Source organism: Ictidomys tridecemlineatus, chromosome 1 (genome assembly GCF_052094955.1).
Source record: "Ictidomys tridecemlineatus isolate mIctTri1 chromosome 1, mIctTri1.hap1, whole genome shotgun sequence".
NCBI lineage: Eukaryota > Metazoa > Chordata > Mammalia > Rodentia > Sciuridae > Ictidomys > Ictidomys tridecemlineatus.
In genome coordinates, this window is record NC_135477.1 from 166,714,020 (window position 1) to 166,737,939 (window position 23,920).

General features: G+C 41.3%; 1 long non-coding RNA gene across 1 annotated transcript; it reads left to right on the top strand.

Moving 5' to 3' along the window:
* Nucleotides 1-9,896: 9,896 nt before the first annotated feature.
* On the top strand, nt 9,897-14,267 carry LOC120885667 (uncharacterized). The gene is made up of 2 exons (XR_005728391.2): nt 9,897-10,917; nt 11,149-14,267. It is a non-coding gene; the product is annotated as an uncharacterized LOC120885667 (long non-coding RNA).
* The last annotated feature ends 9,653 nt before the right edge of the window (nt 14,268-23,920 follow it).

Genomic DNA, 23,920 nt, shown 5'->3' on the forward strand with positions numbered 1-23,920 from the left:
TATAAGGTCTTGCCCATCTCTCTTGAGCCTCTGGGTATGTTTTGTGCATTTGGAAGCTCGAAGGGGAAGTTAGCTTTCAACTTCAGTCGCAGACTGTATTTCAGAAGGGTTTCTGAGTGTCTTTTGAAGGGAATATTAGCTTTTCAACCAGTGTCCTGCAGATGGCAGCTTCTGTACAGGGATTGAATAGAATGTTCTAAGAAGCTCATCCTAATTCACTTGATTTCCCCTTGGGGCCAGGGGAGGGTGTCTTGGGGTAAGTGTGGCTGCATGGTGCTTCTTTACAGTATTTTAGGGCACTTTCAGCAGTTCTGTTTTCCTTTCACCCTCAGTGTAGACTGGTGTGGGAATGATTATATATTCCTTTACTGTTCTAGCAGTAACTTTAAATTAGAGGAGTTAAGTATACTAATTGAAAACTCCATAAACTCTTCAAATTTCAAGCTTGTTTAAATAAAGCCCATTTCCCTCTCCTAGCAACAGTACTTTGGATATCTTGTTCAAGACTGATTTATTTTTCAAGGTGAATTCAATTGCCGAGAGGGGACTTGAAGCAACCTCAGCATTGCATTCTAAAATGAAACAGTAGGTGGCACTCACTCACCTCCTTTTTAGCAGAAAATTGATCTTATCAGATTAAAATGTTCAGCACTACCTGGTTTCCTTTGATATGCATGTTTTCATTGACAAGAGTCACTCTTTGTCCATAGCTATGTGGATAATGTATCTCATACTTTTGTAGGCAGAGAAAGGTTCTAAGGTGCTTGCTTGTTAATGCAGACTTGTGGGCCCTACTCCCGTGATTCTGATTCATTAGGTCTTGTGGAGGGGCTAGTTCCAGAAATCTATGTTTTAAACAGGCACTTCCAGGCAATTCTGTTTTAGGGAACTACGTTCTGAGAACACGCCTGTAGGAGAACGAAGAATGTAGTTTAGTGCCATTTGGAATCAGTACTAGCTAGTACTTACTGCAATTCCTTTATTGGCCAAGCTCTGTGCTAGTTTTGTAGTAACTCTTCACAACATTCTGCAAACCTAATATTGTTTTGCCACTTTATAAAGGAAGAAACCAAAGCAAACAAATAACAGAGTCACACAGTGTGTGTATTATGTGTGTGTGTATATATATAATTTTAAGTCACAGCACATATATATATATATATATATATATATATATATATATATATATATATATATATATATATATTAGTAACAGCATATATATATGTACTGTGACTTAAATTAGGTTTCCAAAGAACCTGGCTCTGCATTCCTAACAAAAGCTGGGTTTTTGTTTCTCTCCAGTTAAAGTAAAAGGCTTCAGGGCTCAATGGAAGAAGCCAAAGTTTAGGGTGGACTCCCTCTGGATCCTGAGCCTTACAGTATGGAGTCATGGAAATAACACTGGTGTGTAAAGGCCAGTCTTCATTCTAGTCCTTGGGTGTTCCTTACCTACAAAGAAGATCCTCAGCAAGTCCTTTCCCTGCTGGTCTCCATTTCGCTCATCTATAAAACGAAACTTAGTGTTCTCTGAGGAATTACTTGAAGAATTTGTTAAAAAATGCAAATTCCTGGGTTGTGCTCTGAAACTAAGTGAATCAGAGTCTCTGGTGTGGGAGACCAGGAAACACCTGTCCCAGTGGTTTGCTTGTTGAAAGACTGGGCCAGAGGATCCCTGTTCTGTTTCAGCATAGGTACTCCATGATTCTCAGCCTTGGAGCTTAGAGTTCCTCAGATTTGACTGAAATAAACCAGATGGTGGTGTGAATGCCATAACTGTAAATTATGTAAATGAAAGTACTGCTTCAGTAAGGCTATGAAAGCTGTTTTGAAAAAGGTAGGGGAAAAATTGAGCTTTTTTTTTTTTTTTTTTTTTTTTTTGGTGCTAGGGATTGCATGATAAGCACATGCTCTACCACTGAGCTTCACTCCCAGACCTCTCACCCTGGATTCTAATGAAGAAAATTTGTTTGTGATTTAAGGTTAAAGCCTTAGATTTTGGAACTACTGTGGTGTGTTTTGAAGTATTTATAGCTAACGTAGCATTTACCATGTATGTGGTGCCATTTTAAGCACCTTATGTGTATTGTCTCAGTGGACTTTTCCCATTGTGACTGTGATGTGGTAGAAAACATCTGGTGAGTTTCCATGGCTGAGCATGTACTGACTGACATAAAAGAGCGTTGTGGTCCCCAGTCGAAGTTTAACTTTATTTTTCAGAACTGATGCCCAATATTCTTGATTAATGTCAGTCACTGAATCCTTGTAATTTCCTTTATCAAAAAATTTTGACAGACTTAAACTTTTGTTGCTTGAGTGGGTCACATTCAGAAGCACACAGACCCCACAAGCATACAATTCAACCAGTGTTCAGCTGGTGAAGGAAGGTGCCCATGTAACCTCCACTAGGTCAGAAAAGAACATTCATAGCGACTCTGGTACCCTTCCTGCCCCCTCTAGGCACTGCCCACTCTCTGTTCCCCAAAGGTAACTCTCTGCTCCCCAAATATACATACCCGGTTATTCTAACCGGGTATGTATATTTTTCTGAGTTGTCAGCTTTTTTTTTTCTTCAACTTGGCAAAATTCATTGGAAAATCATCATACCTGTTGTGCTGAGGTATAGCCAGTGAACAGAGTAAAGCTGACCACTGCCCAGTGGAGCTCACACTGTGATGGAAAAGACTGTAAATCTGTCATAGCAAGTGTTTGCTGTGTTGCATACGAATATGAAGGGATCAGAGACAGGGGAGCAGACTTAACTGGTGATCTGGAAAACAGTTTTTTGTTGTTCGTTTGTTACTTGAAGAGATGCAATAAGAGGCAAGGGTCAAAACAGCCAATGTGTGAATCAGTGAAGAGTTATATTGACTGGAAAGATTTTGCTGTTCAGCGTATGAACATAATGCTCATTTCTTTCCTTCACAAGATATAGGATATAGTATGGTGTATATACTATTTTTGTAGCTTAGTTGGATTCAGCAAATTTTATAAGGTTTAAATCCCAGAGAAAGTCAGGTGAAATGTACCACAAACATTGCAAGTAAAATGAATGTGTTTATCTGACAGTTAAGAGAAATTAGATCTTTTCCATTCATTTTGTTTTAACCCAGGCTGCAAAAACAGTTTAGTTGTTTACAAGGGCCTCAATCACATGTAGTTTTAAGATGAAATGTTTTTGGAGCATGTGAGTATCTAGACAGATTCCTAAGCAGGAGAAGGGACACAGGTGACATGACATTAAGAAAACTGGCACCTCTTAGGCCTCTGTTCCTGGTGTAACTGTCCAGGATCAGATTTCTTTTTGAAAGGTCTATGCTTTATTCTTATATTAAACCAACCTAGTGTGAATTCTCTTAATGTATAATTTAGAGCCAGATGCAATGGTGCACGCCCGTAATCTCAGCTACTGAGGCAGGAGAATTGCAATTTCTAGGCCAGCCTTGGTGATTTAGTTAGAACTTGTCTCAAAAAATGAAAAGAAGTGAGCACTGAGCTTTATAGTTCAGTGTTGGTGTGGGAGGCCCTGGCATCAATCTCCAGTCATGAGGGGGAAAGTATAATTTTAGGATATGTCTATTACAGTGGTCTAAATAGTTTGAATAAAAGAGGAAATACTGGTAGATGAATTTTACTTGTATACTAAATTTTTTTTCTTTTATTGCTTCTTCATTAGAGATTTGAATGAACAAATCATTGTTATTTCACTTTGGAAAGCAAGGAATGGCAACATGGAAAATCTAAAAAAAAATTGTTAAAATGAACTGACTGTTATTTAATGTAAATGTGGAGAAACATTCTGCAATCAATTTGAGAAAATTTCTAAACCTCTTAAAGGTCCACCCAAAGGACTTAAAAAGAGCATACTATAGGGACACAGCCACATCAATGTTTATAGCAGCACAATTCACAATAGCTCAACTGTGGAACCAACCTAGATGTCCTTCAGTAGATGAATGGATTAAAACATATACACACACACACACACACACACAGACACACACTGGAATATTACTCAGCAATAAAAGAGAATAAAATCATGGTATTTGGAGTTAGAGGAGATAATGCTAAATGAAGTTAGCCAATCCCCAAAAACCAAATGCTGAATGTTTTCTCTGATTTAAGGAGGCTCATTCATAGTGGGGTAGGGAGAGGGAGTATGGGAGGAATAGAGGAACTCTAGATAGGGCAGAGGGGTGGGGGGGGGAAGGGTATGAATACACGAATTTGTGTGAATATACTTTGTATACAACCAGAGATATGAAAAATTTTGCTCTATATGTGTAATAAATATTGTAATGCATTCCGCTGTCATATATAAATAAAAGATCATTTATAAATTCCAGGTGCCCGTGGTGGACCCTACAGTAAATAGTTGTGATTTTAATGATTTAAGTGTGTCTAGCCATAGTTCTTCACTCCTCCCTATGACCTTGCTCTTTGCACTGACTTTGCAGCTGCTCTGGAGGAAAGAGTCTTTGAATCTGGGCTGGCTTTGTGACTTCTTTAGCTTTGCATTAGGAGTAATGGTTGCCAGGTTTAAGTCTTGGCTTAAGAGACTTTGCTTGTTTCCTCTTTCTTGGGTCTCTGTTTCTGCTGTGTAAATATGCCAAGGCTCCCCTGCTAGAGGATGGGAGACCACATGGAAGAGAATAGTGGGTCCCTGGCTGAGAGCCAGCCAGCCCCTCAGTGGCAGAGAAGCCGGCCTATGGGACCAGAATTGATTACAGAAACGTGAAAATCCCAGTTGAGGCTAGAACTCTCCCACTCCCTGCCATGATGATAGACTCATGAACAATAGTAACAGCTTATCGTTTAAGCTGCAGAGATTTGAGGTGGTTTGATAAACAGTAATTTACTCTGGTAAATATTTCAAAGTTTGTACCCTACAGAAATAGTCTGTCCTTTTCAAATGACTGTAAGAGTCTATAAAATTGATCCAAAGCTTATCTCACAGAGAGTCATCCAAATTTAGGTAGGCAACTTTTAAAATTTATATTGTCCTAAAAATAGAAAGTTGTTCTGTTTTAATAAAGTTTAAACATTATTCAAGCTGTTGGATAATAGAACTCTCCTTACTCTTGGTTCTTTGGAGGACAATCATTGAAATGCCCAGACCTGTGAAACCAATCAAGAAATACAAATGAAAAAATTAGGAGTGGGAAAAGGGCACACAGAGAAGATTATGACTCCTGTGTTGGAATGTGCTGGATCATTATTGTCAGCTTGGCTGACCTGGAAGTACATTTCCCAGAACCCCCTTTCCTATTTTGTTTTGGATTAGAGTTGGCCAAAAGATGAACTAGAGTAAGAGCGAGCAGTTGGAAGTGATGCTCTAGCTATCGCTGTGGCATCCTGCTATCTAATATAGTGGTGCCTCAAAGACCCCAAAGCAGCAAGTGTCTGTGTTGCGTCCAGCCCAGTTATGCCAGGGCAGTGGGGTAGGTCGCAGACAAGCCAAGGAAAGTGCCCAGAGACAGTATGGTAATCATCGTGGAGAGGTAAGCTTATAAGAGGCCAGCGACTGCTCCAGTGGGCGTTCAGTGCAGAGGCTGACAGCATCTGAGCTCTGCCAGGCACCACCGCTTCTCCCTCATTGTGCTCTGATCAGTGGCAGCTGACTGGATGAGTGTCACATGTCCTTTCCACAGTGCCCTCAGTTTTACAACTGTCCCCAGGAGTTTTATATGTTAGGCCTCAGAAGACGTGGCATCATCAGCATTATCTTGCTCGGTTTGCTTTTTTAATTTTTAGTTGTAGATAGATACAATACTTTTATTTTATGTATTTATTTTTATGTGGTGCTGAGGCTTGAACCCAGTGCCTCACACATGCTAGGCAAGCACTCTACCACTAAGTCACAACCCCAGACCTCCGTTTGCTTTTTATTTTATTTTTTATTCTTCCTCCTTTCCCAAGGTTTCTTTGGCTTTGCAAAATTGGCAGCCTCAGGTTATTCTTATAGACTTTATCAAGTCTCCCATTAATCCCAACCCATAATATCAACGTCTACATTTAAATATTGAGCTCTACCTATATATGTAAATTTAGAAAATATATGCACACGTATATACAGATATATGTGTATATATAAATTTTATATATAAAAAATAGATAAGGTTTTATATATAAGACCTAGACACACATATATATGTATGTGTATATATGTATTTCCATCCCCAAGAAAACTAAATGATGACTCACTCATTGATGAGCTCAGAAGTCACTGTGTACCACATTTTTAAAGTAATGGAGCTAGGGTGCAATCACTTGGCACATGGTACCCTTTGGCATACTTCAGTTTGCTTTTTTGACAGCTTCCAAGGAGCAAGAAAATCTCTTCCTACAGATGACACTAATTTGCCCTAGTTACCAGCATAAGAGAAAGCCATTGTCCTTTAACATTACGGGTGCTTGGACTTAAGCACAGGCTTGCTCTCATTGTTCCCTTAACTTGGCTGGGTTGTGGAGAACAGAAAGGGAGCATTCAGGGACATGATGTTACACTGTCCCCCTTTGTTTTAGGGGTGACACAGCATCCCATTCCAGTATCTTCTAAGAGTAATCTAAGATAAAGTGAATTAATAAGGAATAATAAATAGCTCAAAGAATTGATGAGAGGGCCCAAGAACTTGGCTTTAAAGCTGCATAGCCGGAGCACAACCCTCCTTCCCCACAATGGGACAGTTCTAGAGAAAATGTCACCCATGATGCTGTGGACTTGATACCAGGATTCTGCCATAGCTGCACAAAAGGACCCCTGCATTGTCTTGCTGGAATGTACTGTCTCCTGGTCTGTGATGACCTAATTTTGTTCTCCTCCCATGTTTGAAACTTGGATAAGTAATTGTTATATATCACCTGTGGCTGAACCTTAGCTAGAAAGTACCTTTTAGTTTTTTAGTCTTTTTTTTTTTTTTTTTTTGTACCGGGGATTGAACTCACAGGTGTTCAACCACTGAGCCAATCCCCAGCCCTTTTTGTATTTTATTTAGAGACAAGGTCTCATTGAGTTGCTTAGGGCCTTGCTAAGTTGCTGAGGCTGGCTTTGAACTCAAATCCTGCCTCAGCCTCACAAGTTGCTGGGATTACACACATGCATCACCACTGTGTCTGGCTAGTATTTTAGTTTTATAAGCATGCCAGTATCCTCCAGCCAGGGATATCCTTCTGCATGAGTGCAACTGTAGTTGAGCCAGTTTGCTTTATTGGTGGGGAGAATATACATCATGAGGAGTTGGGGTTTGGGGTATCTTATTGAGAGGGCATTAGAACCGATGGCCAGATTTGGGCATTGTTTGGGTGATTTGTGGAGAGTCTAAGGAAGCAGGGGTTCATTCTGGATTGAATGCTGTCAAAAATGGGGCAAATTCTATTGACTTATTTCAAATTGAAGGGGCTTGTTGAATAGGCTAATTTATCCTATCTTCTGCAAGTCATATTACATTTAATGAAGAAGCTCTGGTGTTACGCTGAAGTCAGGTACAGTATGCCCGCTGTCCACAATCATTTAATATTTTCTGAAAGTTCAGACAAAGCAGTAAAGCAAACGAAATAAGGAAAAAAAAATCTTTGGAAAGGAAGAAACAAGTTTTTACTTGCATATAATTGTCTACCTAGCAACCCACGAAAACCAACAGAAAAATTATTAGAAGGAGAATTTAGTAGGACAATTAGTTATAAAATCAATGTGTAGAAATTGAAGCTTATCTTTTAAAATCAATAATCAGCAAAAAGCACAATTTTAAGAAGGCATTAAAATAAGAGATGAAAATATCTAGGAATAAACAAACATAAGTGAAAGCCTGTATAAGTAAAACTGTAAAGCCTTATCGGGGAGCTTGAAGGAAAGCTTGACTATATGATAAGGTGTAGGGCACTTGTGGGTGGGATAACTCAGTAATTATGTCATTTCAGGTGTAATAAAAACCTCTATATGTGTATATGTATGTGTATGTGTTTGTTTATTTGTTTATTTATTTTTGTACCAGGGATTGAACCCAGGGACACTTAACTACTGAGCCACATCCCCGGCCCTTTTTATTTTTAATTTTGAGACAGGAATGCACTAAGTTTCTGAGGCTGGTCTTGAACTTGTGATCCTCCTACCTCAGCTTCCTGAGTCATTGGGATTACAGGCAGGTATCACTGCTTCTGGTTAGATGGCATATTATATATATATATATATATATATATATATATTATATATATATATATATATATATATATTTTTTTTTTTTGGTATCAGGGATTGAACCAGGGGCGCTTAACCACTGAGCCACACCCCCATCCCTTTTTGTATTATATTTTGGGACAGAGTCTCACTGAGTTGCTTAGGACCTTACTAAGTTGCTGAGCCTGGCTTTGAATTCATGATCTGCCTGCCTCAGCCTCCTGGGATGCTAGGATTACAGGCGTGCACCATCTAGACAGCATAATTCTAAGGTCATCCCAGAAGGATGAAGAAATTTTGGAAGGTTAAGGAGTGATTTACATAGCTGGAAGGGAAGATTTATTATAAAGTAGCATAATTTGGGGCTATTGAATAACAATAGCCCCAAGACAGGCTTAAGTCAATACAACTGGTATAAAATAAAGGCAGAATTTAAATGTACTCACACTCTGCTGAGGATATAGGAAGCTGCAGAACGCACCACTCCCACCCTAACTACAAGAAAAATGACAAATAGCAAAATCGTTAATTTTGTTGAGCCCATGAGATAGATGAAGTTGTGAGGCAACCATGTCACCTCAAGAGACAAACTCCTCTAAGGACAGAGAGCTGTGCAAACTCCTAGCCTGGCAGAGCACAAGAAGAGGGGGCACCATGATGCACAGGGGTGAGAGGAAACCAGTTTGAGTGCCCAGCACTGCCCATCCACGCGCGGGTGAGAGTGTGAACCTGGAGGGGCTGAGCCACACTCGGCTGCAGACTCTTTCCCCAAGATTTCCACAGGGTGCTCCCAAGAACTACAGAGACAGCAGGAGACTGGCTCCCCCCGGCCCACATCCCTGGAGCCAGCAGGTAGGTGGCACTCGAAGCTTGCTGGGAGCACACAATGCCATGTATTTCCCTGGATTCCTCCCTCATAGGAATCAACATCCTTAAGCCACTGCAGGTAGGTAGCAAATTCACTCTCCCACAGAACTTGAAGAGGTCAGTGGGTATGGAAGAGGCACAAAACCTCACTCCTTGGACAGTTTTCCCTGGACAGTAAACGAAGGCCTCAGGAGACTCGAATGGCAAAGTATTCCAGGGCAGACTGACAAGGATACAAAGCTCAAAAGATGCATGAAAAGCATTTGATAAAAGTGAGCATCCATTTATGGTAAAACTCAGCTAACTAAAGCTTCTCACTCTCAAAAAGGGCACCTACTAAAGACCTACAGCCAGCATTGTGTTTAACACTGAAAGATTGAATCTAAATCGTGGTACATTCATGCAAGGGAATACTAACTACTCAGCAAGAAAAAGGGTGAACTACTGATGCACCCGGCAACATGCATGAATCTCGGAAGGATCATGCCAGGTCAAAGGAGCCAGACTCAAAGGCTGTCTACTACAGGATCATGTATGTTGATATTTGGGAAAAGGCAAAACTATAGAGCAGGGAGCTGATCAGTGGTTGTCGGGGCAAGGGGATGGGGCAGAGGAGGGGGACAAGGGATCAACTCCAGAATGATACAAGGGAACTTTTTTTTTAAAAAAATTTTATTATTAGTTGTTCAAAACATTACATAGTTCTTGACATATTATATTTACAAGGGAACTTTTTGGAATGATGGAAATATCCTTGAATGTGCTGGTGACTGTAAATTGTGTATATTGACCAAAATTCAATACTCTTAAGGGACAAAATTTTCTCTATGTGAATCATATATTAAGAACCTTAACTTTTAAAAATGGTTCAGAAAGAAAGTGTCATTCTGAATAATGCTGAAATTATTGGCAAACCATTTGGAATACAACAACTTTACATTTCTCTCATGACATAAAAAGATGAATTCTAAATGGATTATAGATATGTTTGAAAAAACTATTAAAAAAAACTTAGAAGTAAGCAGAAAATATAAGTGATGATTATGTAGGAGATAAAAGCATAAATCAAAAACAAAGAAGGGAAGAGGTTAATGGGACAGGTTGCCAGAAGGTACAGGGGATGCATCCTTGAGACAGGATCCACCGGAGTCCCCCGCTGCCCTCCCCGCCTTCTTCCTTTTCAGAGTGTGAATGGTAGGTAGTTATGTGGGCACTTACCAGTTATTCATCACACTGTAGCCCTCTGTGTGTGACCCATATTTTACAATAAGGAAGAAAAAAAGAAGCTAGGGGTAGCACATCTGTAATCCCAGCACCTCAGGAGGCTGAGGCAGGAAGATTGCAAGTCTGAGGCCAGGCTGGGCAACTTAGTAAGACTCTGCCTCAAAAAGGGATGGGGGTTTGTGACTCAGTGATAGAGCCCCCCTGGGTTCCATCTTTGGACCACACACAAGAAATGAAAGAGGCAAATTTGGGGTCCACTTATAATTTCTTGCATTTTACACACAGGGGTATGTAGGCTAGGGAGGCCAAAAATTTCTCCCATTTCCTAGGTCAAGTTTCCATTCCTTATCCATGTCCTTACAGCCAAAGCAGCTGCATGATTTAGCAAAAGTTAACACACTCTGAACTTTTTTCCGGGTGTGTGTGTGGTGCTGGAGATTGACCTCCGGGCCTGGCACATGCTAGGCAAGCATTCTACCACTGAGCCATCATACACCCATCGTTTGAATTTTTTTTTTTTTTTTGAGACAGGGTCTCACTAAGTTGTCCAGGTTGACTTCATACTTGGCGATCCTCCTGTCTCAGCCTCCTGAGTAGTTGGAATTGCAGGTGTGTACCTCCACTCCTGGCTGACTGGACTTCTAAAAATTAAGGTCAGTTTGAAAGAACCTGGGTTGCAGATATGAGATATTTAATAAAAAAGAATAAATATTTATGAAATCTATTGACCTGGGACAGAGAAAGCCATTTTATAAAGCAAAGGCAGAAACCATGAAGAAAAAAATGGGTATTTTGAGAGTGTTACAAGCCATATGTGGGTGATCAGATTATGGGAAACTCTTAGTTTTTCTATGTGTGTTTTTCTGATTTTTGGTATTTTCTAGGTGGAATGTGTATCATCTAGGTGACTGAAAAAAAAAAAACACCAGTGAAATTAAAAATAAGTCTCATTTTGAGAACAGTGAACTGGAGCATCACGGAGGAAGGCAGCTAACCCAGGAGAAGTGAAGGCTTCGTGCTTCTCTCAACGCTGAGTTTTCACATGAAACCTTACGGGTTTTAAAGGTGGAGAGCAATTGATTAAAGGACCTTGAGCAGATGTTGGTGAGAATGTGGCCACATTAGGATGTTGAAAGAGGATGAGGCTTTGACACCTGCCAGCCTTGGACGTGCAGGTTGTAACCTGAACAAAACTGTTTTCCGACCCTGCCTTGATCATCACAGATGTTAAGGTCCAAAGAAGGCCCAGCACCAGGTGGAGGACAGATGGAGAGCACAGCAGGAAGCCTGGGCCCAGTCAGAGAGACGAGGGGAGCCCCTCCACCTTCCACCCGGTGACTTGTGACGGGAGGATAGGAGACAGCGGACTTGGTGGTGTTCCTGCTGGTGGCTCCCGGCACTGCATCCTGCAGCTGGATGCTCCTCTGTGTCTGAGTTCCCTGTTCTGAGAATCTGTTGGTGTGAAGTGAGAGTGTCCAGCGATGATCGTCTCCTGGTTAAGCTGTGTTAATTGTGTTCATGGGACAGAGAAAACCTGTGACGGAATGAAATGTACAGAGGTCTGTACCCCGAAAACCCTGGCCTAGTTTTACTCCCCTCTCTGCTCTCTAAATATTTCATGGCACCGTTTCTGTCACTCCAGGGGCCTTCGGGACAGTGGCTACTCCTCACCTTGGCACATAAAGACCTGCTTTTCCTTCTACAGAGCAGCGCCCTCATTACCACATACTCCAGTGTACAAACCAGCTGAGTTCTCTGACACTAGGCACGCTATTTCATGGTTCTGGGCGTGTATAGTCTGGTCAATATTATCAGCTGTCTACTGTGTGCCAGGCGCTGTGCTAAACTATGATCCCTCCTCAGAGCATCCTGTTGAAGTCTTGGTTGTTGTCTCCATACATGAGAGGACTGAGGTTCAAAGAAATGAAATAATTCGCCTAGGCTCACACAGCTAAGTGACAGAGTTGGGATGGGAATGCAGGTTTAACTCCAAAGCCTGACTTTTTCTTGTTAAAATATAGAAAAAATGTATCACATAGCCTTTTTAAAGTGTTATCATTCTGCAACATTAAATACGTTCACTTTGTTAGGCAACTATCACTACTATCCATCTTCAGAATTTAAGTTTTCCCATCTAAGACTCTGTATCCATCAAACACTAACTCCCCATTTCCCCTCCCTGGAGTCCCTGGAACTACCCCCCTAATCTCGTCTATGGATTTGACTGCTCCGGCTAGCTTGTGTAAGTGCAGTCAACCAAATTTGTCCTTTTGTGACTGGCTTATTTTATTGAACAACTAGTATTTTTATCTTTGATCACTACCCAGGCCGGCAGCTGGCAGGTATCTTTACTGTAAAGTTATTCTTTATTCTCCTTGTAAAAATAAATATCTTTGAGTCAGTACATCTCTCTTTCCTCACCAACCCTTCACTCACTGAATTCTCAGCATCCGCTGATGTTTCTTTACTGAATTAACTACTATTATAGTTGCTGAATGGCGACTTTTTAGTGTAGTGTTATTGTCATTTCTTTTGCATCTAGTAGTTGTATTTGTATTATAAAGTACTTTCTCTTTCCATTTATTTTTAACAGCATGGATTTATGAGTGCATATTGTATTCAATAGTTTTTTTTGGGGGGGGGATTGATCTCAGGGGCACTCAACCACTGAGCCACATCTCCAGCCCTATTTTGTATTTTATTTAGAGTCTCACTGAATTGCTTGGCACCTTACTAAGTTGCTTTGAACTCTCGATCCTCCTGTCTCAGCTTCTGGAGCTGCTGGGATTACAGGCATGGGCCACCATGCCCAGCTATTCAATAGGTTTTAACATGCTACTGTCATTATTTTAATGATCAGAATTTCCCAGTTTGCCCAGTAGGAGCCACTTCAAAGTGGTTTCTGGTTTTTTTTTTTTTATTTTTATTTTTTTGGAGTACCAGGAATGGAACCCAGGTCACTTCCCACTGAGCTACATCTCCACTTCTTTTTATTTTATATTTTCAGATAGGGACTTGCTCAATGGCTGAGGGTCTGGCTATGTAAGTTGCTGAGACTACCTTGTATTTGTGACTGTCCTGCCTCAGCCTCCTGAGTCCCAGGGATTAGGGGTGTGCCACCAAGCCTTTTAACATCACTTCATGATTGCCTGAGTACTTCCTTACTTTATGACATAAAAGGTGCCCCAAGTTCAGTTCATGTTAGTTTCAACCTGGATTCAACAATCCGAATACAGCAGACCTAGGACGGTGGTGCACACCTGTATTCCCAGTGGCTGAGGCAGAAGGGTCTCGAGTTCAAAGCCAGCCTCAACAAAAACGAGGTGCTAAGCAACTCAGGGAGACCCTATCTCTAAATAAAATACAAAATAGGGCTGGGTTGTGGCTCAGTGGTTGAGTGCCCCTCAGTTCAATCCCCAGTATCCTCCTAAAAAGGCTACCCCTAAATGTTTAAAATGCAAAAACAGAGTAAGTTATTCAGGTTGCTTCTTGGGCCTATTCTCACGCCTGTGCCTGTTTGAGACTTTACCCAGTTTGTTACCAGATTCGTTAAGTATCAGCCCCCAAGGAGGAAGTGTGCATTTTATGGCCAATTAAGCATTAGCTGTGAACCTGAGCATCCTTGAGAGGGGATACAGAGAGGAGCAAACCCTGATGTGCATTGCAGGATTGCAGGGCTTTCTCCTCTCAGACACTAAGGGCCTGCCAGTGTGGGAGCTCTGTCTGGAGGGAGGAGAGTTTTACATATTTCTCTCTAATGGTAACAGAAGTGAGACTGTTGTTGTGAAAAGACACACGGTTTAGAATGCACCATATGGCCCTGAGAGGTGTTCATCACTGCAGCCTCTCATGGCTGAACTCAGAATGGCTCATATTTCTGCATTGATGGAGGATGAGCCACTGACTGCCAGGAAATACCCATTGTAGCAGCTCTTCAGCCATGTAATTTAAAATAATTACTAATTAAATGAAAATAAAATAGAGTCCATAATAACAATAATAACCACTGTAGCATTGGTCATTACCCAAGTACTGCTTGCTGGAGCGTTACCTAGGGGAAGATCGCCTGCGAAAGGAGAGGGACTTCCAGGCAGCCGGCGGCTTTGTCGCTGCTGTTGAGCAAGGAGGAGGAGCCACCTCGGTGCCACAGACCTCATTTTCTATTCCCCCTCTATTGCTGATCTCATATGGTTTCAAGGAATTTGTTCACTAGTACAGAAGGCAGGATGCTATTGAAAAATCAAGGCAAAGGGACAGCCATGGGGCACTTGGTGAGGGATTAATATTGTGGCAGGAAAAAACTCAGACAATTACCTTGTATTTGACGGGCATCTCTCTGATCCTCACCTAAAGGCAAGGCTCTTTTGCAAGAAGGTCTTTGAATGCATGTCTTCAACATTAAGTGGCTGGGAGCAAGGGATGTGCAACAGTGTCCATGGAGCAGGGTCCTATGACTTACAGAGGTCTGTGGGTACTGAAGAAAGGAAAAGGTGGAGGCTGTTCAGCAAGTTTTCTGGTTTTCTTTTGGGGTGGACTAAAAGAATGTGCATTCTCTTCTTCATTCATCCATGCAACAGATGTTTATTAAGTATCTACTATGTGCCAGATGTTGTATGAGGTGCTGGGAATATTAATCAAGGCAGACATGGCTGCTGACCTCAGGATCTGGCAGTCTGCTAGGTAGGGAGGAATATATTAATATGAAAGCAGAAAAGTATTACAGAGGGAAAGAAGAGAGAGCTTGGGAGGATAGCAGAGAAACTATTAGCAATGTGGCATTTCTGAAGGACAATTTGAGAAAGTGCCATTTCTGCTGAAGCCTGAAGTCAAAGGAGAGTTTGGCTAGGTAACTGCTGAGAGGAGAATGTTCCAGGCTAAGGTATGGCTATGGGAAAAGGCTCTGAATGAACATGCAACTTAATTTGTTTGAGAAACTAAAGAAAGTCTAGGGTGTATGGATTTCATTCCAAGTTCAATGGGAAGTCTCAGAGTCAGGAAGTAGCAACACCTGGTTTATATCTGTAAAAGTTCAGCCTGGTTGCTGGTGGGAAAGAGCCTCTGGGGATCAGGGCCTGAGCAGAGGCAGGAAAACCAGGGAGGAGTTCCTTTAAGAATTCAGGTAAGAGAGGAAGGTCACTTGCACTAAGGAGATGGCAGGAGATGACCGGAAGGAGAGAGATTGGGTGTTTGTTCATTTAGGCAGCAGAATGGACTTGGGGTACTCAGGAGAAGGGAGGAACTGGGGCACAGATACCTGGCTTGAGCACTAGGGAGAATGGTTGCACAGTATGCTCAGGTGTGAAATATCAGAGGACAAATGAACCTGGGGATTAAAGTATTTGGATTTTAAACATGGTTAAATATACATAACATTAAACTTACCATTTTGACCATTTCTAAGGGTGCAGCTCAATTGTATTTCTTGCACAGTTATCATTATTCTCCGTCTCCAGAACTTTACCATCTTTCCTACAGATGTCCCCTGCCCTTCCCCAGCCTCCACTCAGCATTCTGTTTGAGTTTGTCTGAGTTTGGCTGCTTCGGATGCCTCCTAGAGGCCCCATCGTGGTTGGTACACTAGTACCAACTGGATTTCAGAAGAGACCTCCTGCTTAGTCTGAATCCTACAGGCCAGGATGCGCAGCAAGCTCTTTAGGAATAATTTATCATGGTGTACCTGCCATGTTTATTATTATTATTATTATTATTATTATTAGGTACTAGAGATTGAACCCACAGATGCTTTAACACTGAGCTACATTCCCAGTCTTTTTTCATTTTTTGAGACTGGGTCTCCCTAAATTGCTTAAGGCCTGGCTAAGTTGCTGAGGCTAGTCTTGAACTTGAGATCCTCCTGCTTCAGCTTCCGGAGTCGCTGGGATTACAGTCATGCAGCCATGTGCCTGACTCCATGTTTGTTCTTAAGGGTTCCTATTCCTACCCGGCTGCTCACTGTTTGAGGATATGACCATTCTGGTGAACACTCTGCACCTGGTTCTCTCCTTTCTAATACATGTTGTTGCTTAGTAGAAAATTAATGAAGAATAACCAAATATGAGCTGCAAACAAAAGTGATGGGAAAAGGGAAGTTTTTTGTTGTTTTGGGGGGAAGGTATATCTGGTGAAAATCAAATATTTTTGACAATCTTTAGAGTGCATGGAAGGCATTTTGTTTGTTTTTCCTTTTCTTTTTGGTAACAAAGAAAATGCAGTTTTAAAGTGTTTTCCAATTTCTCTCTGAGCTCCCTTTCGTTCTCTGATTTCTTAACTCCTAATGGGGTAATATAAACCAGTTTTCTGTCGTCTTATTATTCTTCAAAGCTGTCGATTTACTCTGAACACAACGAAAGCAAAGATGTTATTAAAATAAAACAACTTCCAATTGAGCTGCTAATAAATGCTGAAATGCATCCACATTTTGCCTATTGATTATCTCCAGCCGACAAAAGCAAACACAAGCTTGTACGGCATGCTGCCTGTGGAAATGAAAGATTTAATTAGATGAAAACCGAATGAGCTGGAAGATCTACTGCGCTCGGGCCTCCAATGATTGTTGTTCATAATTGGCTGTTTGAAATGTGCCCCCTTCTTGAGCCTTTTCACTTAAAAAATTCCCCACAGTGCATTAAGACAAGCTCATTGTTAGACTCTTTCCCCCTGTGCGTTTCCCCAGCTCAAGGTTGTGGACTAGAATGAGCCCTGTCAGGCCATAAATCAGGTGTAATAGAACATCTTAAAATTGAGAATTAGCAAGCAAGAGCGGGGAGATTGGTTCCTCTCCATCTCAGGCCCATCTCCAAATGCTGGAGGTGGGAAAGAGGTGCTGGTGGAAGATGTAAGAAAAGGTCCATAAACTCGGAGAGTGGAGTTCTTTAGAACTCACTGGCTCTGTAAGTATCTGCATTTAAAGTTTAGTGTCTGGTAAATGCACTGATAGTTGGCGGCTGGAGTGTATTAAGAAGTTGGTATTTGCTGTGCCAGGAATGTTTCAAACACCTTTCAGGCATCTTGCTTTTGGGAACTCCACCTAGACAAGTTTCCTGCTTGGAAACCCAAGCATATGGTGAGCCCTTGAAGGCTCTGCTTTCTTTCTTCACACAAGGGGGATGTAGATTGTGCCTTTCTCATGGGTTAGTTATGGGGTAAAGCTTTTGGCACAGAGATGGGGCAAATGGGAAGTACTAAATGACCGTCAGCTCTGACAGATCGTCCCTTCCACATCTGCAGGTCCCAGGAAGAATATAACATTTCTTTTATTTCCCATAGCACCTTGGCCAATGTCATATACTTCTGCCCACCATAAAAATTAAAGGCCATATCAGTGGCTCAGTATTTAGATTCTCAGAGATTTGGGTTGGAGTTGACAGACATGTAACTAGTATATATTTAAAATCTTCAATTGTTTTTAAAATATCACATTGTGCCAGGCACGGTGACTCACTGCTGAGAGCCATTAGCCAAGTAGGTATGACAATTTCCTTGCCAGCGTACCCCATGTTGCTTAGAGGAAGGACTCATGGAAATGGACTTGCCCGGACATTTGCAGTGACATTGGATATATGTTTGAGTAAGGTGACCTTGCTCAAGGACCAGGGTGGATCTGGGTTTAGGGCAGATCAGGTTTTAGGGAGTATCCCGCTCCTTGGGTTTAGGGCGGTTCCAGGTTTAAGGTGTACCCTGCCGGGAATAGGGCGTATCCTACTGATTAGAGCCTAGTGGAGTACGTGAATTTTGCCCAGAACATGAATTTCCCCAGAATGTGTTTGTAGAGGGCGAATGTGAGTTCGGGAATAAAGAATTGCTGTTTGAATTTACAAGGCTGTGAGTGGCTCGTGATTTTGTGCCCAGCCAGACTGCGGCAGCTCACATCTGTAGTCCCAGCGGCTCGGGAGGCTGAGACGGGAGGATCATGAGTTCAAAGCCAGCAACAACAAGGCACTGAGCGACTCAGTGAGACCCTGTCTCTAAAGAAAAGCCAAAATAGGGCTGGGGATGTGGCTCAGTGGTCGAGTGCTCCTGAGTTCAATCCTGGTACCCTCCCAATAAATAAATAAATAAATAAATAAATAAATAAATAAATAAATAAATAAATAAATAAATAAATAAGCACTTTGTTTTTCTGATTACAAAGCAGTAACAACTGATCCTTGTTGAGAATGGTGGTCAAAAGGGCAGGTACATGGAAGCTAGACTACGGGTTGTAGGGCAGGTCTAAGAGGGCTATAGTTAGGCTCCCTTTCTGAGGCTTCTGGCAGGCTATGTTTTTAGTATGTGGTCAAGGTCATGAACACTCAGATTCAGCATATGGACTCAAAGTCATAAACATCTGCTCATGCACCTGTCCCTTATGTAACCTGTTGGCACTCTGCCTTCTTGGTCTGGCCTGCATATAAAAAGACCTATGGCAAGACTCAGCGGGGAGGGGCTGCTGTCACATCTGAATAAAGCATGTCTACTATCCTAACTGTGCCTCTTTTTCCACCTGCCAAGATCCCAAATCTGTTTCCCAGGGTCTAAGCCCCTGCAGGACCCTGGTGCATGGTCCTGCTCCCCACCAATGGAATCAAAGGACTGTATGGAGATTCCATGAGTTAGTATGTATGCAACATTTGGAATGGGGTCTAGGACATAATGACATCATATGAACTCAATAAATACTGACTAGTATTAAAAATAGCCCCCCAAAATAACAGACCACTCATTCTAATGGCCCTCAGATAAATGGCATATGTGTGTATATGTGAATATATATATATATATATATATATATATGTGTGTGTATGTATATATACATATATATAACATTTCTTTTATAACAATATATATATACATACATATACACACACACACACATACAGACTATTTATTTAGTTCTTAATGCCATTGCATACTGTGCTCAGTGATTTGCACATATTATCTCATTTAATTAACATAGTAGTCCTATAAGGTAGGTGATACTATTATCTTTTTGTTTGTTTGAGATGAGTAACAGAATCAGTAAGGTTAGGTAATTTTTCTAAGGAAATATAAGTGAAGGAGCTAAGATTCAAATGCAGGTCTCTGATTCCAGAGTTTCTGCACTACCTTAGAAGGCTGACACTGAATTCAGACAAGGCAGCTCGTGTGAAAAAGACAGAAGCGTGATCTAAATTGACTCCATGCTATGACTGCAGCTCTGATAATCAGGCCCCAGATTCTATCTTGCCACAGTAATTTGGACATTAAAACAAAGCTGGCACAGGAGGAAAAACCCTGTCATCTCCAGCACAATGCCACATGTTAAACAGACACTCAGGAAACCTGGATGGGTTCTTCTAAAAGTCTCTATTGAGCGCTTACATGTTCAGGTCTGATTCTTCGTGTCTTATTATGCTGCGTTTATGTGGCCCTAGAATCTCAGGCTACATATTTCCCTTTAATATCTAGCCCCTTTAGTCACTACTACTGTATAAAACTACTGTGATGTGTTCTTGTGTCTCAAGTGCAATTTCCAGTCAAGTCAAGCAGATAAATAATGTCAATGAAAATATCTTTTGCAGATGCTGACAGTACTTATCCATCCAGAAATGAGGAGATAAAGGATGAATAAATGTTTAATTCTATTTTGCATGTTAATGTAACCATGGAGCACTCTTGGTCACCAAGCAAATTAATTGTCACAAAATGACAGTCAGTGACACACTGTCTGTGCTGAACCGTTGTCCGTTGAATCAGCCGCCCTGGGCATGGTATTGTAGGAGAAGCAGGCTTCCTTGGCCAAATCCATGACCAACTGTGTTGCATTAGCATATTGAAAGGGTCCTTGGAAAAGCCAGGGCATTGTTTTCTAGCTTCCTGTTGGTTCTTGGCACAGTGTGGATTTGTTTATGCAGTGAAGTTTCTCTTCTCTTGTGAGGGGAGGTGCAGGGCAGGATTTAGAGGCTAGCTTCCTCAGCCCCCAGCTGTGTGACTTTTACAAGTCACAGCCTCTCTGAGCTTTACTTGGTTCATCTGCAAAATGGAGTTGTGACTAATAATTATCATATTTTAAATTAAGATAAAATACACATAAACTAAAATGAAAACTCCTGACTATTTCTAAGGGCACAAGTTCAGGAGATGAATAATTATATCTAAATATAATTGTGATAGTACCAATATCACCATCACTTGCCTAGAAGAGTCATCATGATGATTAAATAAGGAAAAAGGATGGGAAGATGTCTAGTAAAAATAAAGTCTCTTGCAGATACCAGTTGTTACGGTAGGCATGACTTTGTCCCCTCCCTTGACTTGGTTTCCCCACTGGGGACTTAGACTTCACATGCCTCACTCCTAGCACTTTGTGAAATGTGAATTCTTACCTGGCAGACGTTTCCATCTCAGTAGGGAGATAAGCCTTATGCAAAAAGACTAAGTTTTCTCTAGCGAGACAAACTTCATTATGCACATGGAGGTTTTTTTACTTTATCACCCAGGGAGAGAGTCACAGGTAAAATCACTGTGGCTTTTTGTGAGGCCCCGTATTTCTCTCCATCTATCTCTATCTCTTTCTCTATCTACACCTATATCTATATCATATCTTTCTAAATCTATATCATCTATATCTGTATCCATATTCATTTATTTAAAAAGTATTCATCCATTACCTCCAAAGTGCTAGGCACTATTTGAGGTCCTAGGGATACAGCAGTGAATGAGAGAGCAGAATCCCCTATGGGGCTTACATTTCAGTGCAGAAGGCAGACAGCAAGTCAGTAGATATAAGTTATCAAGTAGGAAGTGGCAGATACTATAAAGAAAAATGGCACAATGTAAGGACACGGAGAGTGAGAAAGTGTTGAGAGCCATAGCTGAGTCGGGATGGCTCCTGGCATTTGCCAGAAGGAGTGGTTGAGAGGTGAGCCATTAAGATGATGATAATTAAGTTAAGCTGTGTATAATTGCTGTGACTGGATTATGCTGGATTGAAACAGGCTGTGTATTCAGTTGTATATAGACCCCTGTTGTCTGACAATAGGGTGGCTCCTGCTGCCTCGGGTGCCCGTGCCCGCTACTTTTGAGTTCTCCTGGAGCCCTCTACTTTTGAGTTCTCCTGGAGCCCGGTGGAGGGCGGGGAGAGTTCCCGAGGAGTGCGTGTGGAGTGCCAGTGAGAGTTTGGGCAATAAAGTAGTTCCTGTTTGAACCTACAAGTGCCTCGTGGCGGCTCCATTATTTTGTGCCCAGCCAGACTGTGGCATTTGGTGGCCCTTACGGGAATGAACCCGTGACCTTGGCGTTATCATACTCCTGAATGAAGTAAGGAGATCAGCATGTGCAAGTCTGGTGGGGGGGGGGAGTAAATCAAATCCAACAGCACATTAAAAAGATTATTCACCATGACCAAGTGGGATTCATTCCAGGGATGCAAGGATGGTTCAATATAGGCAAATCAATAAACAGGCTACATCACATCAACAGAATGAAGGATGAAAGCACCTGATCATCCCAATGGATGTAGAAAAGACATCTGATACAATTCAATGTCTCTTCATGATAAAAACTCAAATTGGGAATAGAAGGAACATACCTCAATGTAATAAAAATCATACATCACAAGATAGAATCATACTGAGTGGAAAAGCTGAAGGATTTTTCTCTAAGATCTGAAATAACACATGGATGCCCACTTTCACCACTTTTAATCAACAAAATACTGAAAATCCTTGTGAGAGCAATCAGGCAAGAAAGAAATGAAAGACATCCAAATTGGAAAGCAGGAAGTCACATTATGACTGTCTGTGGATGACATGGTTTCACATACACAACCAAAGATTCCACCTAAAACTGTTAGAAATAATAAACTCAGCCAAGTTGAAGGATACAACACACAAAAAGAATAAACAGGATTGTTATAAATGGCTAGAAAATGATGTGAAGTAGAAATCAAGAAAGCAATCCTGTTTATAATAGCTAAAAAAATTAAAATACCTAGGAATAAATGTAACCAGAGACTTTAACCAAAAATATTTCTACAATGAAAACTGTAAAACATCAATGAGAGAAATTAAAGTGGGCATACCAAAAATGGAATGACATCCCATGTTCATGGATTGGCAGAATCAATTTTGGCAAAATGCCTATGCTACACAAAGTGCCGTATAGATTCAGTAAATCTCTATCAATCAAAATACCAGTGACATTATTCACACTACTAGAGAAAACAACCTTAAAATTTATATGGAAACACACACACACACACACACACACACACAGAGACACCCACCCCCAACCAAACCCAAATAGCTAAATCAATCTTAAACAAAAAGGACAAACAGGAGACATTACGCTACCTGACTTCAAAATACATTACAAATCTACAATAAAAGCTTTAATAATCAGTGCTGGGAAAATTGGATATCCACGTTCAGAAGAATGAAACTAGACCCCTACCTCTCACATATCCAAAATAACCCCCAAAACCAAAAAAAACTCAAACCACTGAAAATGGAGTCAAGACCTAAATGTAAGACCCCAAGCTGTAAAACTACTAGAAGAAAATAGGGGAAATTCTTCAGGGCATTGGAAAGGACCAAGTTTTTTTTGGATAAGATTCCCAAAGCATGGGAAATAAAAGCAAATGAAATTATATCAAACAAAAATGGAAAAAAACCAACAAACAAAATCAACAGAGTGAAGAAACAACCTGCAGAATGGGAGAAAATATTTTCAAACTACACAACTGACAAGAGGTTAATTAACCTGGATATATATAAAGGATTCAAACAACCCAATAACAAAAAGAAAAGCTAAACCAAGTCACCGAATGTTGGGCCCGTGAGTTGGAAAGTAGTCTATGCTGCCTATGTGAGGGGGCTCTCAGGGCTCAGCACACTGAATCCGGATATTTGTGGTTGGAACACTGACCAGTCCCGGCCCCATCACCATGGTAACCTGGCCACCCTCAGGTGCACAGCGTGTTCCTTCCCTTCTGCTTTTTTACCACTGATTTATTTATTAGCCCCTTGGTTGCTGCTCATAAATGTGTTGCTAGCTGTGCATAAAGGCTTGCCTATGAATAATAAAGTGGATCGAGTTCCCTGAAGCTGGTCTGGAAGTCTTCTGGAGGCTGGGTTCCCTCTATTTTCTTTTCTGTGTATATCCTAGAGACAGCCCTGGGCCATGGGGTCAAGATGACACACAACACCTACCATTGTGTTCTGTGTTCCAACCAGCAGGAAGGGGAGAGGAACCGGAGGGCAGGCTGGTTAGTTTTAAGGGTGTGACCTTAGAATCATAGACATTGTTTTATCTTCCATCGGCCATAGTGTTGCCAGATTTAGGCCATGACAAAGAATTCAAAAACCAGTTAAATTTGATTTTCAGCTCACAATCAGTTTTTTTTTCCAAATGAGACCAAAAATGGAAAATAACCAACAAAGAAAACAAAATCAACCGAGTGAAGAAACAACCTGCAGAATGGGGAGAGAAAATATTTTCAAATCACTGGACTTTTAATTTGGGACGTATTTATACTCAAAAGTTATTGGTTGTTTACCTGAAATTCAAAGTTCACTGGGGGTCCTGCTTTTCACCTGCAATTCCACCTGGCCATAACCTGGTCACAGGAATCCACCTCTTTGCTAGACGGTGGGAAACGTCACCTTGAGCTGGTTGGTAATGTGTCCATCCACCACT